Genomic DNA, 22,832 nt, shown 5'->3' with positions numbered 1-22,832 from the left:
AGGAAAAGCCCTTGAATGCATGGGATATGCTTTTGCTTCTGCGTTGGTTTCTAGTAACATCTGAAAATAGGGTGACAGACACCGATTAAGCACACTTACGGAGGTGCTTTCTGAGGGAAGGGCTGGAGGGAAGGGTATCTCTCACTAGACTGGTTTACGTAATGAAACAAACCAGACAAACCCTGAGTCTTCTCGAATGAGATAAGGGGACACAGATCCCCAGTGCTTTTCCACTTTTCTTCACCTGTTTGTTTCAGCTTTATCTAATAAAGGAGCTTACCTTTCTGTATACGTTTTAGGTAAAGCTATGTATCTAAAGTAAAAAAGCTTTAGTGGTGCAAATTCTTACAAGATACTTTTCTGGTCAAAACAGTCAAGGAGCCAACCCATCCTCATCAGCAGTGCTAATTCACTTTTAAAAACGAGAAACAAGAAGAGATGGAAATCTCATAATAACTACAGTGGTGTGAAGGATTAGTGTTCGTCCCTTGAATTTTTTAGCTCTAAGTAAGGACTTAACTGATACTTTGTAGTCATAGTTGTTTTTCATATTTAAAACTATGGCAGGAAATTTTGGACCATGCTACATTAATGAATTCTTAAGGTGAAATTGCTTCATAGCAGAAGGGTTCATAGATGAAAAAAATTAATCAAAAGAAAAAAGCAAACATAGGCCTTGGTTATTAGTACACAGGCAAATCAAATTTCAAATGACTTTGTACTTGGAGTAGGCTTTGGAGGTTCCTCTCTCTCTCTCTCTCTCTCTCTCTCTCTTTCTCTCTCTGTTTTCTCCCCCTGTGCTGGTATTGGTAGCAAGTTTCCAGTAATCTGCACTGTTTGTTGTCAGTGTAGTATTCAAAAAAAATATCCTTTGGAAGAGAAATAGGAAATGTAAACTAAAAAACATTTTTACACATTGTCAGTAGTCTTAAAGAGAATTCTATTGTTAAACTGTTGAAGGCTGTGGGTTGTATTGGTAGTGTTAGTTACGGCATTGCCCTGGGTGTTTCTAGTGGTTGTAGTTCTGACAGCTGTATAGTCATTCCCAAATTTTAATCTATATACTTGTATATTATTATTCCCAAATTCTTACACAGGAGTATGCAAGCAAGCATAGCAAAGATCTGCTAACCTGCTGTACTGTTGACAATGTTGGGTATGAGCAACTATATATGTTTATACCCGCATCTATATGAAGAGGGTATGTTATATATTTTAAATGTAAGTCACAGAAATGTGTATTTACAGTTGTTTCTATTTCTGCATACTTTTATACAAACAATTACATATTTTATGTCACTGCTGTCACATAGCATGATCTAACTTACTCCTGCAAAGCCCATGAAGCACATACAACACAACTGTTGAATGGCTGTTTTACCTTGGGTGTGTGTATGCATGTTCTGTGTACCCAGAGGTACCAAACTAGAGCTGAGAGAGAGTGAAAAGAGGGCTTTGAATATTCCTTTGTGTCTTCTTTTGTAATACTGTACTGGGGCTCAATAGTTGAGAGAGAAGTGAAAGAGGAAAAGTATAGCTCTGTTGTGCAACACCACCTGAACAGTTCTTCTCATGGAAACTTGAAAAATAAGGAATGGGAAGATTGTTTGTTTGTTTACTTTTCCCTTAAAGGGCATAGTCATTCACTGTAAACCTTGTATTTGTTTTGTTTAATAAAAAAGGAGTTTAATAAAACTGTCTTAAATGTTGAGGCAGGAGTATGAGTGTGGAGGACACAGAACTCTGTGTGGCTCTGTGGTTGGGGGTTAGACAGGTGCCAGATATTCGGAAATCATGTTCTTTTTCTATTTTTTCCTCCTGTGTTTTTTGCATGCCCTGATACTTTTCACTGTGACTGTTCTGCTCCCAGACCCCTGACCAATTTTGTGTTTGAGAACAGATTTTACAAAATGCAGGGGCTCTGAGCAGCTGGCAGATGCAGCCTTCGGAAGTACTGTCTTTGGAGTACCTTTCCCACTTGCTTCTGGTGAGGGTGAAATGTGTAGTGTGTATGTCCTTCCCTCTTTGCCATGACTTCATTGCCTTTCCCTGTGTACAGCCTTCCCCCTCACGGAGTGCCCTTCGCAAGGCTGATAGAATGCTGCAGTCATCACTCGCTTCTGCTCTCAGAGAGATGAGAGTCTTCCGTCTCTGCAGATTCCCAGGGAGCAGCTGAAGCCAATGAAAATAGACTTTTTGGGTTCAGTCCTGCACTGCTAAGTCTGGCAGAAATCCCGGAGAAGCTACTGGGAGTTTTGATGAAGAACAGAATTCAGGTTTAAGACCACAGTTTGTGTTGAAACGTAGCTTTAAGTATGGTTTTGCTACCTAAACGCTGTAGCGCTGAACTGGTCTATGAGAACTAAAAAGGGAAACTGGAAGAGAGAGGCTAGCGGATGTTTCTGCTAGTCACCTTGAAACAGCCCAGAAGTAAGCTTCATGTAACCACTGAAAAGTATATTGGACTTCAGAATTAAAGCTTTAGTGATTTTGTTAGTGAAATACGGCATGGCAATTATGTATGAAAGAAAATGTTGAATTTTAAACTATCGCTCCATTTAAAATGAATGAAGTGTGAAGGTTTAGAGTTCTTTAAACTTGATCTGCTTTAGCGTTTTCAACCATATCTGTCTGCATAAGCATTGGTTATGCAATGTTTTAAAAGCTGTAGTTGGTCTAATAAAATTACATGGAAAAGAGTCATCCAGGTATTATCAGGGATAGAGTTTGCTGAAGCCACTCAAGAGCACGTTGCGTCCAGGCTTGCAAAATACTGGAGTGGCAAAAGTAAGCTGGTTTATTGCACCTCAGAGGAATAGCTTGGTAGATGAGAAACAGCCGTAAGTTGTTTCTTTATTGAGAGAAGAGAGGAACCCTCTGAATTAAGTTCTGTCCTGTATTTTGATTGCTAAAAGATACCCAGCTTTATAGTGTCCCAATGAAAATATTGTATAAGCCAAAGAGGTGAATCTCTAAAGCTCTTGTGTTTTGCTGAACAAAACCCAAAGCTCTGAAGAGAGGAAACTATGCTTCTGCCTCTCCACAGAGAGAACTCCAGTAAATAGTAACTGGCTGGGTTTGTAGTTTATCATCAACTCACAGTACCAGGGTAGTTGGGACAGTCATCTGGGGAAGTGTCTCTTGCGAGCTAAATGTGATTTTTTTTCTGAGAGCAAGGTGTGAAACAGTTGGTTTTTGTGCTTACATGAACAATTGACAACACTGCATTCAGGTACCCGTCTGGTTTTAATAGGGTTTCTGATCTGCTGAGGCTTTTTGCATGTTTTTCTTAATTTAGCCAGGAATTGGTTATGAAATATTTTCCCTCCTCTTCTTGTGTGTATGGATGCATTCTGAAGGCCTTCCTAAAAGGGCTACTGAGAGCAACACAGTTAATGGGAGAGACTCCACGCCTGCAATCATTCACTTTTGCCTAACTTCAGCAGAGGCTCAATCGTGTGCTAGGGCGCCTAACTTTGTTCTGACTCTGGGTTGTGGCCAGCTGGGGGCTAACACGTAAACGCCATCTCCTTTTATGTCTTCCTTCTTATTTTTGACCTCACAAAGTAGTACACAGATTGCCAGAGGGCTGAAAAAAAATTAGACCACTTCTCCCCCCACCACGAAAGTGTAAGTTACGCTTAGCTGCTTTGAAGTCTTGCAGCTATAGAAAACTGTATCTTTGCACCTTTAAATTGTCCTGACTGCTCTTTCGCACTCGGCTAACTGAAATATGTTCCAACATAGCATGGTGAGACCAGAGTTTCTGAGAATACTTAAGTATTTGCTGTGGGCCTGTTCTGCAGATGCTTCTCCATGTGGGTAGTCTTAACCAGTATAAAATGCCTCACTTTCATCAGGGGGATTGTTTCTGGCATGAGCAATGGCACTGACCTCCCAAGCAGGGGGGTGAGGGTGGGGTGGGGGAGTCTACACGGTGCTCTTTCCATGGTTCTTCAATACTCTTCAAAGTTTATCACGTCTGCAGACCTGAATCTTTCCATTTCCTCTTTGCTGACAAAGGATTCTCTTCCTTTGAGGTTGAACTGAATAGCAGTGATTTCCTGGGGCGGGGAACCAAAAACCGGTGGAAGACAGAATTGAAGTTTTCATATTATGGTCCAGAAAAGTAGCCTATTTTCTTTGCAGGCATACAGCAAGGTATTGACTTGTTGGGATGTGAAGGAATTAAAGAATATAATATGCGTTTGTCCGGCTTTCCAGAGTCCCCAGTTTTAATGCGTATTATCTTTTTTCTTTTCATCACATGGGCAAATCTTGTCTTGTCAATGAAACCTGAATACCAGGTTTTGTGCAGGCTATGGAGTTTCAGCAGAGGTCAGGAGAATCCTTTCTGTCATTGAAAAGCAAACATCCAGCCATCAGGCTGTGACAGAAAATCTTCCCTGTCCACCGAAGCTTTGTTGGTAGTACAGCGTCCTCTCCCAGTGAGGATTTCAATAGCCTTGTCCTGGACTCTGGTCTTCTGGTATTGGGTTGACTTAGGTCTTAGCCATGACTGTATGGTGGAAAGGAAAATCTCTGGCTTCCCTCCCATTAAAGTTTTGAGGTTTGGGGCTTGGGGCTTTGGGGATGGGTATTATTGATTGTGCTGTAGTTCTGAAGGAGCCTAGTTGTGGGCCAGAATGCCAGTACGCTGGGAATTCCTCTAACTCCAAGGAGAAACATAAGAGGAGAGAGCAGTGGGCAGCATGATACACAGAGTTACTTCGCTGCTTTGAATTTTGTAGACATTTCAGCGAAGGCATAAGAAGCTAATATTAGGACAGTAGGTATGAACTGCTGAATCTTGCCAATAATTATTCTTGTGATTTCTCATCTCTGTGTACACTTTGCACAGGGGTAATTCAGCCTGTAACTTCTTCTAATAACTGATGATCAGTATTTCATTGTGTCTCAGCTTGGGTGTTAAGTATTTGCTCATAGAGGTATTTCCTTAGAGTCCGATATCCAAACTCGGATGCAACCTTTCTATAGTAGCAGGGCTTGTGGAAGTACAAGGAAGTATATACATTTACAAGAAGCTCCAAACACACCAGAATTGGAGACCTTGCTGGGCCCAAAATTCTGGTATATTTATTAGCCAGCTTTTATTCTACACTTGAAATTGTAGCAGTCAGTCTATGGTACTGCACTTGCACATGGCAACAGTTTCTTCCAAGAAGTTTGTAAGTGTATGGAAATACTTTGCTTCTGCAAGCAACTAAATTCCATAAATGACAAAAGCCAACTATTTCCGTGTTTCTGTCTTTCCCTGCTTTTTGTGTGGGTATATTTTTCAAAATGCTTTGTGTTTTAAAATATTAGAAGCATTTTCTTCAAAGATCAGAATGTTTGCCGAAAATTGCGCTTTATTGCAGAAATATTGTTGATTAACGGGTACTTTGCCATCCTTTCCCATGTGCTTAGATGTGTGAGAATGAATTATTTTTAATTAAAGAAAAAGAGTTGTAAGATCTGCAGATAACACTCTAGTAATACTTTATCTGCTTAAACCTGACATAAGATCAATTCTATTAAAATGGGCGTGCAAACCCTGGCATGTTGTTTTGGAGAGGAGCTGCTTTCGCTGTTCCAGCAAGAGGAAAATGAGAATGTGCTTAGGATGGACATGGCAGCAGTACTGGTGAAAACTGGAATTTTGCTAAAAGCTACAAAGCTCACAAAGACTGCTGCATTAAACATGCTTTGTTTTCTTCTTTCATTTAGAGCTGCCCTCCACTCCCTTTTTAATTGCCATGCGTATCGTTAAGTTGCGCAATCAATTGGAAGAGTTTGTGTGATGGAAAGGATTTCATCACAGGAGCTGGTCAGAATGTGACCAGTAGAACAGAAGTAAAATTCAAGAAGTAAAATTCAGGCTGAAAATGAAAGCTGTCAGCTGTATAAAAACGTTCAGGCCTTCGTGATATAGTTAACATAAATGTTCAAAACCTTTTTCAACTAAACTGCTCTTCTTCACTATTCCATACCAAAATAAATTTTGTAAAACTCATTGTCTTCAGCCAATGACTAATGAACCTTCTGGGGATGAGTTTCAACTTTGAGTTAGCCACAATTTAAAACGTTTAAAGGACTTTGGTGTTCATGGCTTATGGTAATCTTCAACTTAATTGTATTAAATAATGAATGAAGGACTTGACACCCGAGTTTGCTTTAAAAAAAGAAGTCGGGAAGGAGGCTCAGGCTTTGCTACTGAGGCTTTGCTTTATGTGAACGTCTTAGTCTAAATAGCTGTTGTGCCCATAGACTATTTTTTCCAAGAGAAATTAATAGCTTTGGCAAGTCTCTTTCATTTTCCAAGAGACTAGCTCTCATTTTCAGCCAATAATCTTTTTTCTGTAACTTGTTGGATGTTACCTTTGAAAAGAACGCTTTTTATTTATTATCAAGCCCGAATGAGTACAATTCGTCTAACTTATTGTTACCTTTGAAACCTGCCTTACGGTGAACCCTCAGTGTTGGCAGCTAAGCATTACTGCAAAAAGACCAATTTTCCATTTTAGGATGGTTAAAATATTGAAGGAGAAACAATTGTAGATAATCTTTAATAAAACAAACATGTGTACCTTTGTAATGTTTAAATATCTCTTTGCATACTGTGACTTAGGATCTGCAGGTGTTGGAGTTGAACAAGGAGAATAATACTAGCATCTGCACACATTTCAGATTTGTGGTCTGAACTCAAGTACAACTATGAGCATTCCCAACCCTTTCATACTCAGATGAAAGGTTAATCACGGAAAGCCCTCATCTCCCAGTTTTTGGAAACACAAGGTCTGGGCAACGTTGTCATTTATGCACAATCTTATAGAATTTTGGTCAGTTCCCGTGTTTCAGCGCATTTCAGCAGTAGTGGCAGTATTAGCAGTGGTAGTAATAGCACGTGCTGACAACCAAGACAAAATAGATATCGTATTTGGGAAGAAGCTAACCATGCAAGTCTGTAAAATGTGCTCCAAATGGGGCAACTATTAGCTTACAACAATAGCTATTATTTTAGTCATCCAGACAAAAGGTCAAGTGAATTCAGGGAAGTATACCATGAAGAGGTTTTCCTTCATAAGTGTGATTTTGGAATGTAATCAGATACGTACAGTCAAGGAAAGTACATCCAACAGGTGTGATAATACTCTGTTCTCTGATGTGCTTCTGCCTGCGAAACTTTATAGCACCTTTTAACAGGTTCTGGGTGTTCACTTCCGGCAAAAGCTGGAAGTTATAGTCATTTCTGCCCTGTTTTCATGAGAACTCTATTTCAGGAATATGACAATCGGCAAGTAAAGGAAGAGGTCATGTGTCAGTGGGGATGAATTTTTGCGGAGAGTTTAATCTGTGTTAGTTGTGGTGCAAGTTGTGAAAAATCACGACCACTAAATACTGCAACTGTATTTTGACATAGAATGTTTATTTTCCATAAAAATCTGAAATTGAGCATCACATAAAATATTGCAATTAAATATTACATAATATAATTAACAGACATTGAACTGAAGTCTACCTGCAGTGCTTGCGCAGTATTTTGCTTCTGTTTCTGACTGCCCATTTAAATTTTATTATTGCCTATGACATTATTCATCTACTCATTTATGCGTTCTAAAAGCAGAATCAGTATGATGATGTAAAGGAGTGAAATATTCAGCTAAGGTAAGATACTGGTGGCTTAGGCAAAAATAATTTGAATTGGTGAGAAGTGTAAAATAAAAATTTGCATGTGTGAGCACTGGAAGTAATATGAGCAGATGCAGCACAGCTTACACAATGCACGTAACTATTGTGGCTCTGTCTTATGAAGAGGTAAATTCTATCACATTAAAACTAATTTGATTATCTTGTGTTTTTAGAACAAATATTGCATACCGGCTTTTGTTGAAAATATTGCAGGAGTATACTTGACATTTACTTTCTGTATTGTAGTTTTATTTGTATGCTTTATAAATGTATTTCACCGGAAACCACATTCTTGTATAGCTCTCTTGTCAAAGGAATATCGGAATGTGCAGGCTGATGCATGAAATACAGAGGTTCAGCTATAATTTCTGGATTAAATCCTTCATTCACCAGATGCATTTTCTGATGCTTGAAAGTTGCAGTGATTTGCATAACATCCTAACAAAGAAGTAATTCAAGTAAAATGCAATGTTCCATTTCAGCCTGTGTCAGTGAAAACTGGATGCAATTACTGAGTAAAATGAATCACACCATTTTACTATAGAATGGCTTCAGTTAGACAGAATGATCTGATTCACAGTTACAGTGAAATCTCAGTCTAAGTGCAGCATTTATTTCTTACTCATTTCTCTATCAAAGCCACATGCGAGCTTGGAAGTCTCTTTTTCAGAATAAGAATGTTCTTTAACTTTCATTGGTGCAGCTGATCACAAAATCTCTAGTTCATGGGACACTTGGCGATGCTCTGCAGAGAGCTGGCTGATTTTATGGTACTGGCTCTCCTCTCATTTCCAGCTGTTAAACTTCATTTAAGACATTAAATACAAATATGTTAAACGCCTTCCTGTGTTATTTTTCTGTGTAAGCATTTGCTGTACAGCAGTGACTCAAATGCCAATTCATGAACAAGTTGGTCTACACACGATAGTCAGTGTACAAGAGCGGAAGTGGTATATAAAATAATCTCATTTAAAAGGTGGCTTACATGAAGGGAAAAGATCAAAACACACTGTTCTCAAGCACTGTTATTACTTGCACGGTGTTTTCAATGTAGCCAACATTTTCTTTCACTTCTCTTGCTGAAACAGGCCACTTTTCAGTTCTTGTTTTTCTGTCTTGAAATGATCTGTACATGTTCTGTAACATGCCTGATTTCCTCTTCACACTGCTACTCCATTTCCACAGCTCCTAGATCATTTAGTCTTTGGCTTCTGAGCTGAGACTGCTAATAAGTTTGCCAGCTCCTTCTCTCTTTTGGCAGCACTTAGGACAGGATCCACGCTTAGACCACCAAGTCATTTCACGCAGGCACCGAATAGCTGCCAGATGGTAATAATGTTCAGTCATTACCAGGTGGGATTGCTTCAAACTGAATAGCTAGCATGAATTTGTCTTGGTAATTATTTAAAAAGTTGCAATGATAAGATTAAAAGTTCAATAAAGACAGGTACTAAATATTTTCAATGTGTATTATGAATACAGATTGCTGAGATTTTCTGTTTAAATGATCCCTTGATGTTATTTTAATAAAGTCATATTTTTCTACATGGAAAGACGAGTTTTGGAAAAAAAAAACAAACCAAACCAAAACAAAAAAACCCTAAAAACCTCAAACCAAACCAGAGCACAAATAATACAAAACTGAAATCACTCCCTGCATGCTCTTAGAAACCTCTTCCTAATGTCCTTCTGCAAACAAGAAACAAAGTTAGCAAAAGTCAAGTGAAAAACCTACTATCTCAGAGCCTCGGAGTACCCTGGTTCTTTGCATCATTGTCCCTGGGCCTCTGCTCTTCTTCTAGAGGCAAGTCAGGGAGGTTGAGAAGAACAACTCTCAGCCTGTCTGGTTCTCACAAAATCAGTCAACCATGGTTGCAAGTTATATTAGAAAGAGCCTACCTATGGACTGCTGAAAAATTTTCAAGATTGATTTGATCTTAAATCCCATTTTGCATGAGAATTTCATATTTTTGTTTGTCACTCTTGATTAGGATGAACTCTTTCTCAAGACACATCTGGTTTTTTTCAGAAGGGACTGAATTATCTGTCCACGTAGAAAATTGTGAGTTCAGCATTCATCCTATTATCCTCCCCTAAGATGGTTTTTAAAGTAACAATATGTTTTTTGTGATTTTGAGGGTTTTTTCTAAGATTGGTTTTATCTGCTTTAATAAGAATTTACACATGTGTAGATGGTCATCAGTTAGTACTGATAGTATCTTTGGTAGTAAGCTAGCAAAAAAAAGATTTAGGCAGGGAACACATAAATGCAAACAGGTTTAATGGGTTCCACATATATAGACCCTAGAGCTCCATATGGATTTTCTCCATCTAATGGAACCATAAAGACAAGTCTGTTCCAAAGGTTTTTTCTGAGAAGAGGGCACTGCTGTCCTGAGGCACCGTAGATAACCTATACTAACTACATTTGAAGATACATTTACTTAGTACAGTAACCTATTAGTGAAAAAACAGCTTTCCTCAATTCTTTAAACTCGCTAAAAATTACACTTCTCTCTAAATGTATACACTGTGTGCTTACTGTGTTAGGTTCCCGTCTTGTTCTCAATCAAATTTGTGCCTTTCAGGCAATTTGTCAATATTTAGGGAGAGGCAAAACTGCCGAATGCCTCTCGGCATCCCCTAACAGCACAAAACGGTCTGCTCAAACTTTCAGAAGATGTAATGTGGGGCCCTTTCCTGCTCTTTGCAGATGATGCTCTCCTGTCCTGTTGCAGAAGGTCGTCCTGTGGGGAGTACACGAGGGGTGTATTCAGTGCACTTTTAAGGTGCCTTTTCCCATCCCTTTTTTGTTTTGGTTAGGCAGCAGCAGTCTTGGGATCAGTTGCTGTAGCCCAGCATGCCTGCCCATGCTGTTCCCTAAGAAACAAAGCACTGAAATGGCTTTTAAAACAGTCCAGGTGTATACTTAGCATACCAAAAACCAGCATCTGGGCCAGACTCTAAGGACAGGACAGGAGGACATACCTGAAAAAACACCTGGTTGCTAGCTCTCTACAAATAACCCCCCTTATCAGAATCAAAAGGGGAGGCTCCGTCGTTCTTCCTTTCCTTCACTTTAATATAAAGAATTCAATTCTGTAGGTGTTACTCAAATATGTGACTCAAAAAGCTCCAACACAGATTTAGTTGACCTTATTCTGAAGGTTACTTAAAGCTTCCGCAATGCATTTGTACCTTCTGACACTAAAAATCAAGCCTGACTGCCGAGATGCCTATGTGAATGCCCTTTTAGACTCCGGGTACAGGATACAAATATGATTCTAAGTTAAACCTGCAGAACATACGCAGTGGGATGAGCAATACACAGACCTCAAGTCATGTTATGGTGGATCTATGTAACGATTGGCATCTGTTCTAAGCTTCAAAAACTAGGCATGTATCTTAGATATTCTTTGCAGGCCGTAGAAGGTGATAAAAATGAGAAAATGGCAAAAGTCTATTGGTAGACGTAATATTTGAGTTCCTCACCACATGGAGATACTTACCAAACAGCAGAATGTTACAGCATCCTCAAGTTAATGAAAATTCACTAGAAGGCAAAGATTGCCTAATTCAGTGCATCCACTGATGCCGAGAAGCACTCATGTGGTACAAGGGAAGAGTGAGCTAGAGCATATGCTGAGAAACTGCACCACACTGAGTAAATGCTAAGCAGGCAGATAGAGCTCTTAGATGAGTGATGATAGCGGCTTTTGGGAAACCTGTCAATGGGAGAAAAGCAAATAATTATAAATGTACTGCTTGCGTTAATAATTTTGCTGCAAACAGAACTATGTTTGGAAGGTAGAGGGAGAATTGTCTTTTCTTCTGAGTCTTTGTCTGTCCCGTCCTTTAGTCTTTCCCTCATGAGTACGTCTCCTTAGTCTCTCAGCTTCTTTAGTCTTTCTGCCTGTAAGGCTATTAAATCCTCTCATCTGCTTTGTCTGTGGGAGAAAGCCCATACCCTTCACAGGCGAGTGCAGACCGACCGTGCACACAGTGTTCCCTCGCCACAAAGCGAGAATGGGAAAGCTTCTGAAGAGCCACTGTGCCGCTCGGCTGCTATTTGCAATAGGAAAGACTTTTACAAAGTTGTTTGGCTTGACTAGAGGAAGGATTCCCCTTTGCTTCCCAGTGAAGTAAGGTGAAGCTTCATTATTCAGGTCAGTCTCAGAGGAACACTTTTCTCCCAAGGCCCAAGCACTTGAACTGGCCATATTTCTTTCTAGTATAGACCTGTGAAATTCTGTCACTGGAATTCACTGAGCAGCTGTTAGAGACTGGATTTATTGGCCTTATGTTTAAGAAATAAAGTTCAGCCATGGAATAGCTATGTGAAAGGTCACTAACTGGAATTACGCCCTTGTTATGCCAAGACAAAACTGGTTTAAAGTGTACTATGCTTTTAACTAAAGGAATTCCTCCCTATCATGGCTTAAAAATTCAAGTTCTGCCTTTTGTGCACCTGTTTTGTTGCTAAATTTATACCAGCCAAATTTTCAGAGAGCTGTAGTTGTACTTTGTTAGTACACATCCTCACCTGTACTTCCTGATGTGAAGATACACGAAGCAGTGTTTCTTGTGTTACTGAAAACTTTACGGTGAGATGGAACAGGGTGATCTGGCACCTTGTTGAATTTGTCTGGCGAAGTGTGAAGATGCTGGAAAGGAGAGCTAGTGCTCATCAGCCAGACAGCAACATTATTTTCCAAGAGATGAAAAAGAAAGTCTTTCTCTGTTGATCCCAAACAATCTGCCAAGTTAAAGAATTTATATGCTTATTATTAAAATAACTACAACTACAGACCCGAGAAGCTGCATTGGCATGATAGACACTACCTGCATACAGCAGACTAACCCATCTATTCGACAGTGGGGGAAAAAATCATGGTTTAATTTCCCTCTATTTATCTTGTGGATTTAATTGTAGTAGGTAAAACTCCCTGTTCTAAAACAGACAAAAGACTAAAGCAGGCTACATGAAAGAGTTTTGGTCTGCAGAGTTGTTTCAGGATTAATTTACGTTCGCCCTTTTCACACTTGAATGTGCACAGGAAGGCCCACCAATTCCTTGTTTCAGAATTGTTTGAGCGAGGTACTGTCTATGGGGCAGAAACATTAAATACAAGCTAAACAGGGGTCATGAAAGGAAAAAACGTAGAATATATAGATGGAGAAGAAAAGGAGGGAATATTAGGAAAGAGTGACTCCTAAGAAAGAGTATGCATCTCTCTGAGTGAGACTACAGGCATACAGTCAGCTGCAGTCCAGAAGCCATACTGCCCTGACCTGCCCTACGCCTGGAATGACAAGCTTGATACCTGCTTTTGGCTGCAGTATCCTGGTGGTCCCACCTCGCTTGCTTCTGATTACTGGACTTGAGGATTCTCCAAAACATGCACAAAGGCTACGTGCCCAGGAATTTATAACACACTCCATAAGAAGGAGCTGCTCAGGACAGTGAAACATTTTCTTAAATCTAGACAAACTCAAGGCACGCTGGAGAAAATAATTATTCATACACTGATGAATAACTTGGGATTTAGCTGTAAATGCATACAACTCAGTTGTTCCCCATCTTACCCAGTGCATGCTGAATTGGCAGTCTAAGCAAAGCCTTTGTATTCTTCTTACAATATCGACTAACGGTCGAGTTTTGGCGTGGTTTGGTTTGGGTTTTTTTTGCCAAGGCGCTCTGTCAAAGTAAGAGGGAAGTGCTTGCAATGTGACTGTGTTACTTCTCCTTTGCGTTCTTCTCCCCAGGTTTCACACAGGGGCATTTTGCTACACGTGTATCCAGATTTGTATCTCTGCGTGGTCAGAAACAAAGTTCCTTGTTCCAATGAGTCCGTAGGCTCTGGTGTACTTTCCCTGAAGGCAGGGAGGCAGGGGACGTCCTGGAGAGAGAAAGAACACACAAAGCATTCAGTCAGTTAAAGAGCAGGTAAGACTCTCCAGAAATGTTCTGCAGTCCCAGGGAAATGTAAACAGCCCTGTGTGTTGGCCCCGACGTCAAGTTCCTGTCCTACTTCTCTGAGGTATCCGAGATGTCCCTGACATACCTGAGGTACATAGCCTTTAGGTAATTGCCCAGGTAGTTAGTATTACAACGAGCCTAGAAGTGTGTACAAGACCAAAGATCTCTCATACAGACTTTGAATAATGATCCATCAGGCTGCCCAAATGTCCACTGTGGGAAAAAAATATTTTCAGGATAGAGCTAGCCTTTTAATAGCCTTCTAATAGCCTTAGTGTTTTGAACAGGTGCTACATAACCTCTGCTCTGAAATTTGGAAAATTTGCAAATTGCAAGTTGCAAAATTTGCAAAATTGCAATTGAATTCAAGAAAATTGGTCACCAAAGTGCCTGGCTTTGGTTTGTCGGGGTTTTTTGGTGCTATAGAGTCAGAAAGTGGGGAAACCCGGAGTTTTGTTTACTTACTCTCTCTGCTTTGCTCCTCTTTGTTTCTTTTCAGCTTTTCCTCTGCAGTCACAAGGATCAAAAACATTTCCTCGTAATGAAAGCTGAGATTGGTAAGCGTCTCTGGGTGTTCAGAGCTTGAGCTTGAAGTAAAACACAAAAGACTAAGACAGTAGTCAACGGCATCAAAATGCACAATTAACTATCTTGCAGTATTTGGGCAACCACAGGACTAAGGACAAACAGGAAGGCTTTCCAAACACAGTGAGCCCAAACATTCACTAAGAATTCAAGTGAAGATTCTGTTTTCCAAGTCATCTGCCAGCTTTTTCAGTTACACAACATGCTACCCTTGCTAAAAGCAATCTAATCAGCAGGCAGCAAAAGTTCCATTCTGAAGCTCACCCTACTGTTTCGTTAATAGGAATAGGTTAAGAAGTTTATCTGATTGAGGCAGAGAGGCACAGAAGACAGCTTCAGAAAATTGTAATGCAAGCAAATAAAGGGATGAATCTAATCTGACTTGAGCTACATACAGTGGACGTTGTTCTGTGTAAGTACTGAGAAATTACCTATAAAAGACATGCGAACGTTATAATTTAGCTAAGCGTATAACCAGTGCTTTTTCCAGCTTCTGAATGATAAGTAAACAAATATTTTCTTACCAACTTTTTGATTTTGTATTTTGATTAGTGTCCTGTATTCGGTTAGATCCTTTCTGCCCCTGTGCATCACTCATAGGACGGTTGTGTGGGTAATCTGAACATACTCATTTTATCCAAGCAGATGCTCTCCTGAAGCTCCACACCTGTAGTGTTTCACTGGCGACTGCATACCCACACATACAGCTGAAGCCTCCTTTCTGTCTCCTGGATGTCCCAGGTCTCCTGTTCTGTAGTTCCTCAGCTTTGCAGCTATCTTCAAGCATCTGACTGAAAGGGAATCGGACGTTGCACCTTAGAACGCAGTGTGTTTGCTGACTGTATGGAGAGTGAATTGTTAAAAGCGAAAGCAGTCAATTACGCTCTGTTAGTTCATATGCTTAAGAGGACCAAAAGCAGCAAGGCAGAGCGTTGTACCAAAGGAAAGGATTACTCTGTTGAAATGACTGTTTCAGTGTAATGGAAGAAGTGTAGTGACGTTGCTGTGTACTCCTAACTACAATACATTCAGTATGCAGCAAATGTTTCCATAGCATTTCTTTCACATTGTCGTATGTTCTCTGCAGTAGGTACAAAGGCCTCATTAGGTTGAAGAGTATTTCCTGACAAACACATTTTTTAAGCTTAGTCATACAAACCTGGGAGGACAGTCTTGTTACAGACTGTAAATGCTGAAAAAGGACACTATACTCTATGCCACTGGCTGCCTAACGGGTTGAAGAAGCAGGCAATACTACATGAATACAGGAAGGCATATACACTGTTGGCTAACGATTTAAATCACATGGACTAAGCCTTTCATTTCTAAAAGTCAAAATCACAAGCTGAACAGCTTTTGGAAAAGGTTGCTAAATACACATGGGTGTGCTGCATTCCTGTTTGTGTATGCTTTAATTTTTCATAAGAAGTATCTTCTATCACTGTTTGAATGTTCTCTGAGGCATAATGATGGTGTTCAGATGTTAGAAAATCTGTAGGCCATTACTTTTTTCCCTACAATTAATTTTACTGAATAATTAACAGATTACATTATGTCACCTGATTAGAATATATTAATTAAGCTTAGAGACTTTGTTCCGTTCACATACTAAATATTTCATTTCATTTGCTCTGTTTGGAGGACATAATTCTGGGCCGGTCGTATGCTACATTGGCACATTATGGAAGGATTGGACTCTCACCCTGACTGGAGGAAAAGATTAAAGAAGCTGTAAAGGAGACCACATGACTATGGAGTAGGTTGTCTGAAACCATGAATGACCTGTCAGGGAGCAAGAAAAACATGAAGCTAATGGCTAGGAGGGAGGGTCAGGCAGAGGAACGGTTTGGTTTTTTTCTAATAATGGAAGTAGAGATGTGTGATTTTGCTGTTGCTGTTCCCTTGTGAAGAATGTATTTTAAAGGTGGGTTTTTCTGTCCTTGAAGGCAAGGACAACACTGGGAAGTACGCACAAAGTGAGGTCAAGAAGACTGAACAGTCTCAGCTGAAATAAAAACAACAGGATCAGCAGAAGAGAGACAAAACATTCCTCCTAGAGCGTAATATGGTTACGGGTCTTTCCTAGCAGTCCTAGATTTCAGTCCATTTCCTTAGTAGCAGAAACTGCACCTGTGTCATACATCCTGGTATGTGTCCTGAGGAACTCCCTCTTCCTACTTGGTGATGCGAATATACAGGATTTCATTTAGTCGGTATGTTAGAACATTTGTTTTAAATCTCGGTACACATACCAGCTAATGAGCCCTCATGGGTTCATACGGAGTTATGGAAGTATTGCCAACCGGTATTAAAGGTGGGAAAAGAGTAGCAGAAAGGTTGAATAAATTGCCCAGTATTACCTAATACGCCAGTAAGAGGGCCAAAATTACAGCTCAACATGCTGTACTCTTTTGCTCCAAGCAGCGCTACCTTGGCACCACCACTTTAAAAGAGTTCTGAAGTAACCATAAATTTGTATGTGAAGGTGTCGAGCTGAAGGAAATCACCACTAACAAAGGCAATCTGAGTCTCCCTGTAGTCAGTGGAGTTGTAGCTACCTAAGCCAATAAATAGAAACAGCAAGGAGATGATGCTAAAGCATCTGCCCAGGCTGCTCTCTTGCTGACGCATGATTGTTTCTGCTGGTACATTGGAGAGTTTCGGATCTGAGTCCTTTATTACACTAATTAATTCCACATACTTTTGGTGCGTATGCATTTGAAATTTCAACAAGACTATCGCTTTCCCCTCTTTTTTATCCAGCATATGTGTATGTCTCTAGGAAGTGCTTGCAGCTTGGAATGGCTCTGATTTCCTGTTTTTGAGCAAAAGCATGAAGCAGTAGAAAGTCAGTAGTAAGTCAAACGCAGTGCAGAACTTACCTTCTCCTGTCACCGCTGCTTTTGCTGCACGTGTATTAACGCAGTGCAGGAGAGATCTAGGGTGGATGCTGAAGTTGAGAAAAGCCACCACACAGCCCAGCTTGGCCAGCCCGAAGCAGACGTAGATGAAGTCCGGTCCATTACCCACCAGCAGGGCCACTGTGTCGCCTCTTTTTCAGATTCCCAGAGTGTAGGAAGACCTGCGCTACCCTGCTGATCCTCCTGTCCACATCCTGGTAGGTGTTCACCTTCCCTTCGGAGATGAGGAACAGCTTGTGGGGAATCTTTCCCACTCTCTGCATGAAAAGGTCAATTATCGAGAGAATTCCACTGCTTGCCCACTTCTTTGCTCTTGCTTTTAAGCTCTTCCACCTCAAGAAGTCGATCAGATCTTCCCAGAAAGATGGGAAAAAGGTCTTCAGAGACACAAGCAGCAACACTAGTCCTCCAGCAACTGTCAAAAGCCACGTGCATAGCCACGTGCAAAGCGAAAGCCCTGTGGAAGCCCATATTATTTCCTGGGGGGGGGAAGGGAATAATAGCTTAGTTATTTCAGAGGTATAAAAGACATTACTATAATTAATAACGAGTTTTAAGACAGAGACTGGGAGTTAATAAGCTAATTACAATTCCACCATTTAATGTGAGAACTTTTAGAAATACCATATTGGAGTTCACTTGAATACAACGGCCCAGAACAATATAAAAAAGAAAAAGGGAGTAAGGAGTGAAAAAGATTGTGCAGCTTGTCAGGACAGAGGAGTTCATCCAGAGTAAAGAATGTGGCCAGGGTGACAGTAGAATGAAAAAGACACTGGCAATTAAAAACAAGTTGGAAGTTTAGAAATGTAAAAAGGATCCAAAAAGCAAATAAAACAAAACAAATTCAGGAAGCAATTCGACACTTTTTTTTTTTTTTAAACTTGGAGTCATAATTTTGTCTAGATTGTTTATTGTACCCTGGCAAATCCCAAAAAAGTTGGAAACAAACAGTTAATTCGTATGGTATCGTATGTGTATTATGGACGTATGCTAAGTATTGTGCATCTGTAAGATGCGCCCAACATGCTCTTCTTTGCTGCCTGCGTTGTTTTTGTGGTCCCATGGAATTTGAGACCATCATCTAATCCTCCACAGGTTTGAGCAGTCTGATGAACATGCACACAGCTCAGGCAATACACTGTGTACCTTCTCAGATAGCCAGGTTTCACCTCAGGATTTTCTGGCATTTGCAATAAATGGTGATTCATAACTTGGCATTATTTATCATATTTTCAGTATTTAGAACAGTACCCTGAAGTCTCAAACTAACTCATGCACAAGCACGTACTAAGATTTGGGAAAAAACTTTTCTAGCGTAAGTGCTGTTAACTTTGTTAACGTATTTCAGGCAACCAGTAATTGCCATCTTTTGAAACAGTCATCGACTTGTGAAGATCACACAAGATCCCTACAATCTGATGTGTGTAACATCGACCGGTCTCCTTTTTGAAGGTTCAGCCGTGATTACTACAAATACTTGAAACACCTTGTGTGACAATCTAGGATTCAGGAACACTTGAGCAGTCTGGGAGCCTTTTCTAAATGATGTGGCCTCCACTCTGCAGTTTAGAAATATTTTACTGACAAGCTGTACTTTTGGTATGTTCATCAAGCTTGCTCACATTTTGAACAATATTCCGTGACTATACTAACTTGTGGATTTTTTTGCCGCAGGCAGGATCTTGTATGTACCATAAAGCATAGGTAAAGTTGTGGGGGTAAAAGAGCAGCTTAAAAATGAAAGCGTTGTGGCATTAATGCGTGCAAGCGCATAAACCAAGTTAAAGTACGTAAAGCATGACATTTAAAAGTTCTAAACAAACTTTTTAAACCCATCACTTTCTGACCTCTCTAATTTATCAAGTGACATTCTTAGGTATCCCGAAGTCTGATGATTATTCTGCTTTATTAGGTCATGTCACATATCAGGCCCCCTGTTTTTTTCTTTTATACATAAAAAAAATGAAAGTAGCTCCAAGTTTACTCTGACAATAGATGTGCCATTAAAACCCCTTGTGTTTCACCTCATACAGCTCCCTCATTGACTTTTTGGCTTTCTCAGCCTGTTGCTGTTTACTGGCCAAGAGCACTAACAGAAGACCTCACGACTTTCGTGGCTCTTAAGCTCTCCTTGACTATGACTTGGAAACGTTCACTCATTTTCCTTTGCCACATGTACAAGCACGCAAGATTCACTACAGCTCCAGACAGCTCTGGGAGCAGTCTAAATGGCAGAGTTTATAAACTGCACCAATAAACACATAGGCAAAATCCTAAGAGAAAATAAATGAAAGGCATGATGGCATAAGGCTAGGCTCAGCCCTAGTTTTCTTTTAGGCAAGATCAGAAGTGAGCTCAATAAATAATAGGCTGGCTACAGAATTCTTATATTACTTCTATTGCCAAATACAGCCATGGTGTATGAGTGAGAACTTGTGGTAGAATAAAACAGACAAAAGACTAAAGCAGGCTACATGAAAGAGTTTTGGTCTGCAGAGTTGTTTCAGGATTAATTTACATTCGCCCTTTTCACACTTGAAGGTGCACGGGAAGGCCCACCAATTCCTTGTTTCAGAATTGTTTGAGCGAGGTACTGTCTATGGGGCAGAAACATTAAATACAAGCTAAACAAAGGACATGGAAGAAAGTTGTTACCCTATTTTTTCTGTTCCAAGACAAATCATCGCTTCAGACCTTTTTGCAGACCGTAGAAGGTGATAAAAATGAGAAAATGACAAAAGTCTATTGGTAGACGTAATATTTGAGTTCCTCACCACATGGAGATACTTACCAAACAGCAGAATGTTACAGCATCCTCAAGTTAATGAAAATTCACTAGAAGGCAAAGATGGCCTAATTCAGTGCATCCACTGATGCCGAGAAGCACTCATGTGGTACAAGGGAAGAGTGAGCTAGAGCATATGCTGAGAAACTGCACCACACTGAGTAAATGCTAAGCAGGCAGATAGAGCTCTTAGATGAGTGATGATAGCGGCTTTTGGGAAACCTGTTAATGGGAGAAAAGCAAATAATTATAAATGTACTGCTTGCGTTAATAATTTTGCTGCAAACAGAACTATGTTTGGAAGGTAGAGGGAGAATTGTCTTTTCTTCTGAGTCTTTGTCTGTCCCGTCCTTTAGTCTTTCCCTCATGAGTACGCCTCCTTAGTCTCTCAGCTTCTTTAGTCTTTCTGCCTGTAAGGCTATTAAATCCTCTCATCTGCTTTGTCTGTGGGAGAAAGCCCATACCCTTCACAGGCGAGTGCAGACCGACCGGGTTTTGTCGGGGTTTTTTGGTGCTATAGAGTCAGAAAGTGGGGAAACCTGGAGTTTTGTTTACTTACTCTCTCTGCTTTGCTCCTCTTTGTTTCTTTTCAGCTTTTCCTCTGCAGTCACAAGGATCAAAAACATTTCCTCGTAATGAAAGCTGAGATTGGTAAGCGTCTCTGGGTGTTCAGAGCTTGAGCTTGAAGTAAAGCTTTTTACTTCCAAAAAAGTAGGTGCCCAGCAGGACCTCCAGGGCTTTTTCTGCTTTCCAGCCAGGCAGCCTGCCGCAGGTGCTGGTGCCTGGGGTTGTCCCTCCCCAGGTGCAGGGCTTTGCGCTTCCCCTTGCTGAAGTTCTTGGGGCTGATGCCTTGGCAGGGTAGGACCCTAGGTTGATGCAGAGAGCAGCACCAAGTGGTGACTCGGCGCAGGAGGAGGGATTTGGGTGCCGCCGTAGGGAGGCTGCACCGGGCAGCGCAGGCTGGTAGGAGAGCGCAGCCCCGCGGCGTGGGGGCAGAGGGTGCGGTGAGGAGGAGGACGGGCCTGGGCTGATGAGCGATGGGGCACGGGCTGGCCCTGGAGACCCCCCGGCTGGAAACCTCTGTCCGGGGACCAGCTGCAGAGATGCAGGCCTGGAGCTGGGCCGCACTTGCCTGCGGGCAGTTTATTTTGATTGATAGATCTGGGGCCTCCTGATGGACTTGCAGGCCGGCTCGCGCCCCAGCTGCTGGCCCGGCCCTGGTTTCGGCAGCTCCTGGGGCCTGGTCCTAGTTTGGCCGGTGGGGTGGCCTCTTGGGTGGCTGGCAAGAGTCCGGGGAGCTGCCGGCCCTCCTCTTCGGGGCTCGCCGAGGCCCTCCAGGGGAGCGGTCCCTGCCCCGGCTGGGAGTGGAGGGACCTGCCCCAGCCTCCCCCGCATCCTCCTGCGGCTCTTCCTGCTCCCCGTGGGTGGGAACGGGGGCGTCGGGGGGGCTGCTGGGACCCCCACGAAGAGCAGCGCTTGAGGTGCCGGGGCGCTCCTCTTCGCCGGCTCCCGCAGGGCTGCCGGAGGGGCCTGGGCCAGGGGCAGGAGACCCCCTTCGGGAGGCAGCAGGCCGAGGGGCAGCCGCAGGGCTGCCCTCCCGCTCCTCGACGGCATGGCCGTCCTGGAGGCCCAGCAGGCGGTGGGCCTCCCTGCTGCAGCGTTGCACGGCGACGTTGATCAGCTGCCGTACGAACGTCGCCGCGCGATCGTGGAGGCTGGCCTGCAGCAGCCGGACCAGGACCCCTTCGTCCAGCCCAAAGAAGCCCACAACGGAGAGGATGAGGTCCTCCAGCACAGCTGCCGTTGAAGGCTCCCCCGCAAAGATCAGCCCCAGCTGCTGTTGCAGCCAGGGCAGAAAGCGCTGGAGGAGAGCTGGGTGGTCATCCAAAAGGGAGGCCCAGGTGTCGGGCTGGAGGCCGCCCACTGGAGGCCTGGGCCCCGACTCCACCGCCCGCGGCTGGGGTGTTACAGGGCGCGGGGGGCTCTGGGTGGCTGGCTGCCTGGGCGCTCCTCTTGCCTGCCGGGTGCCGGTCGACGCTGATGCCGACCCAGATGGTCTCAGGACGACCTCTTCAAAGTTATCGTCCGCCCGCACCGAGTGCACGATGGACTGCACTCTCCTCTTGCAGAGGGGGCACTCGGGCTTGCTCTGAGCCCACCGCAGGATGCACCCGTAACAGAACTGGTGGAGGCACGGCATCACGTAGGCAGCATCATCCCAGCTGTCCAGGCATACTGGACAGCGGTCGCCTACCTCCATGGCCATGCTCTCCACTCACTGCGGTGGGCGGGGGGAGCCGGCGGTGATGAACTGCTCCCTCCCTTTGGCGCTGCAGCAGCGGGTGTTGTGCTGGAAAAGGAAGAGAGGCCACGGTCATTGGGTGGCCCGGCGAGGGCTGGAAGAAATGCCCAGGTCCCTCAAGAAGGAAACCCTCCCAGCTCCCCAGGGTGAGGTTTCCCCACCCAGCTCACCGCTGCTGCTTCGAGCGCGCCTCCTGGGTGCCCCGGCTGCCTAAAGCTGGCAGGGCCGGGGAAAATCTGCTGACGGCTCTGGGGTCACGCACAGAGAGCTGCAAGCAACAGCTCCCCACTCAGGACACCAGCTCCAAGGCTTTGCTCAACACTCCAGCCTCACAAGCTGCTCAGCTGGAGTGTGGGCATGAGCCAGCTCAGTGGGACTCAGTGCCCGCATAGGAGCAGCGAGGGTCGCCTGGTCACCATCGCTAGGTGACACAGCCCATCCGTCGCTGACAACAGAACCCATCGCTCGGTTCTGGGGGGACTCGGTGACATCAGGGTTTTCTGCTCTCTTTCTGCCCTAGCTGGAGGGCACAAGGGTGATCCCCTTTGCTCAGCACTCACCAGG

The sequence above is a fragment of the Gavia stellata genome, chromosome Z, assembly GCF_030936135.1.
Source record: "Gavia stellata isolate bGavSte3 chromosome Z, bGavSte3.hap2, whole genome shotgun sequence".
Classification (NCBI taxonomy): Eukaryota; Metazoa; Chordata; class Aves; order Gaviiformes; family Gaviidae; genus Gavia; species Gavia stellata.
The sequence above is the reverse complement of the archived record's forward strand: the minus strand, read 5'-3'. Positions refer to the sequence as shown.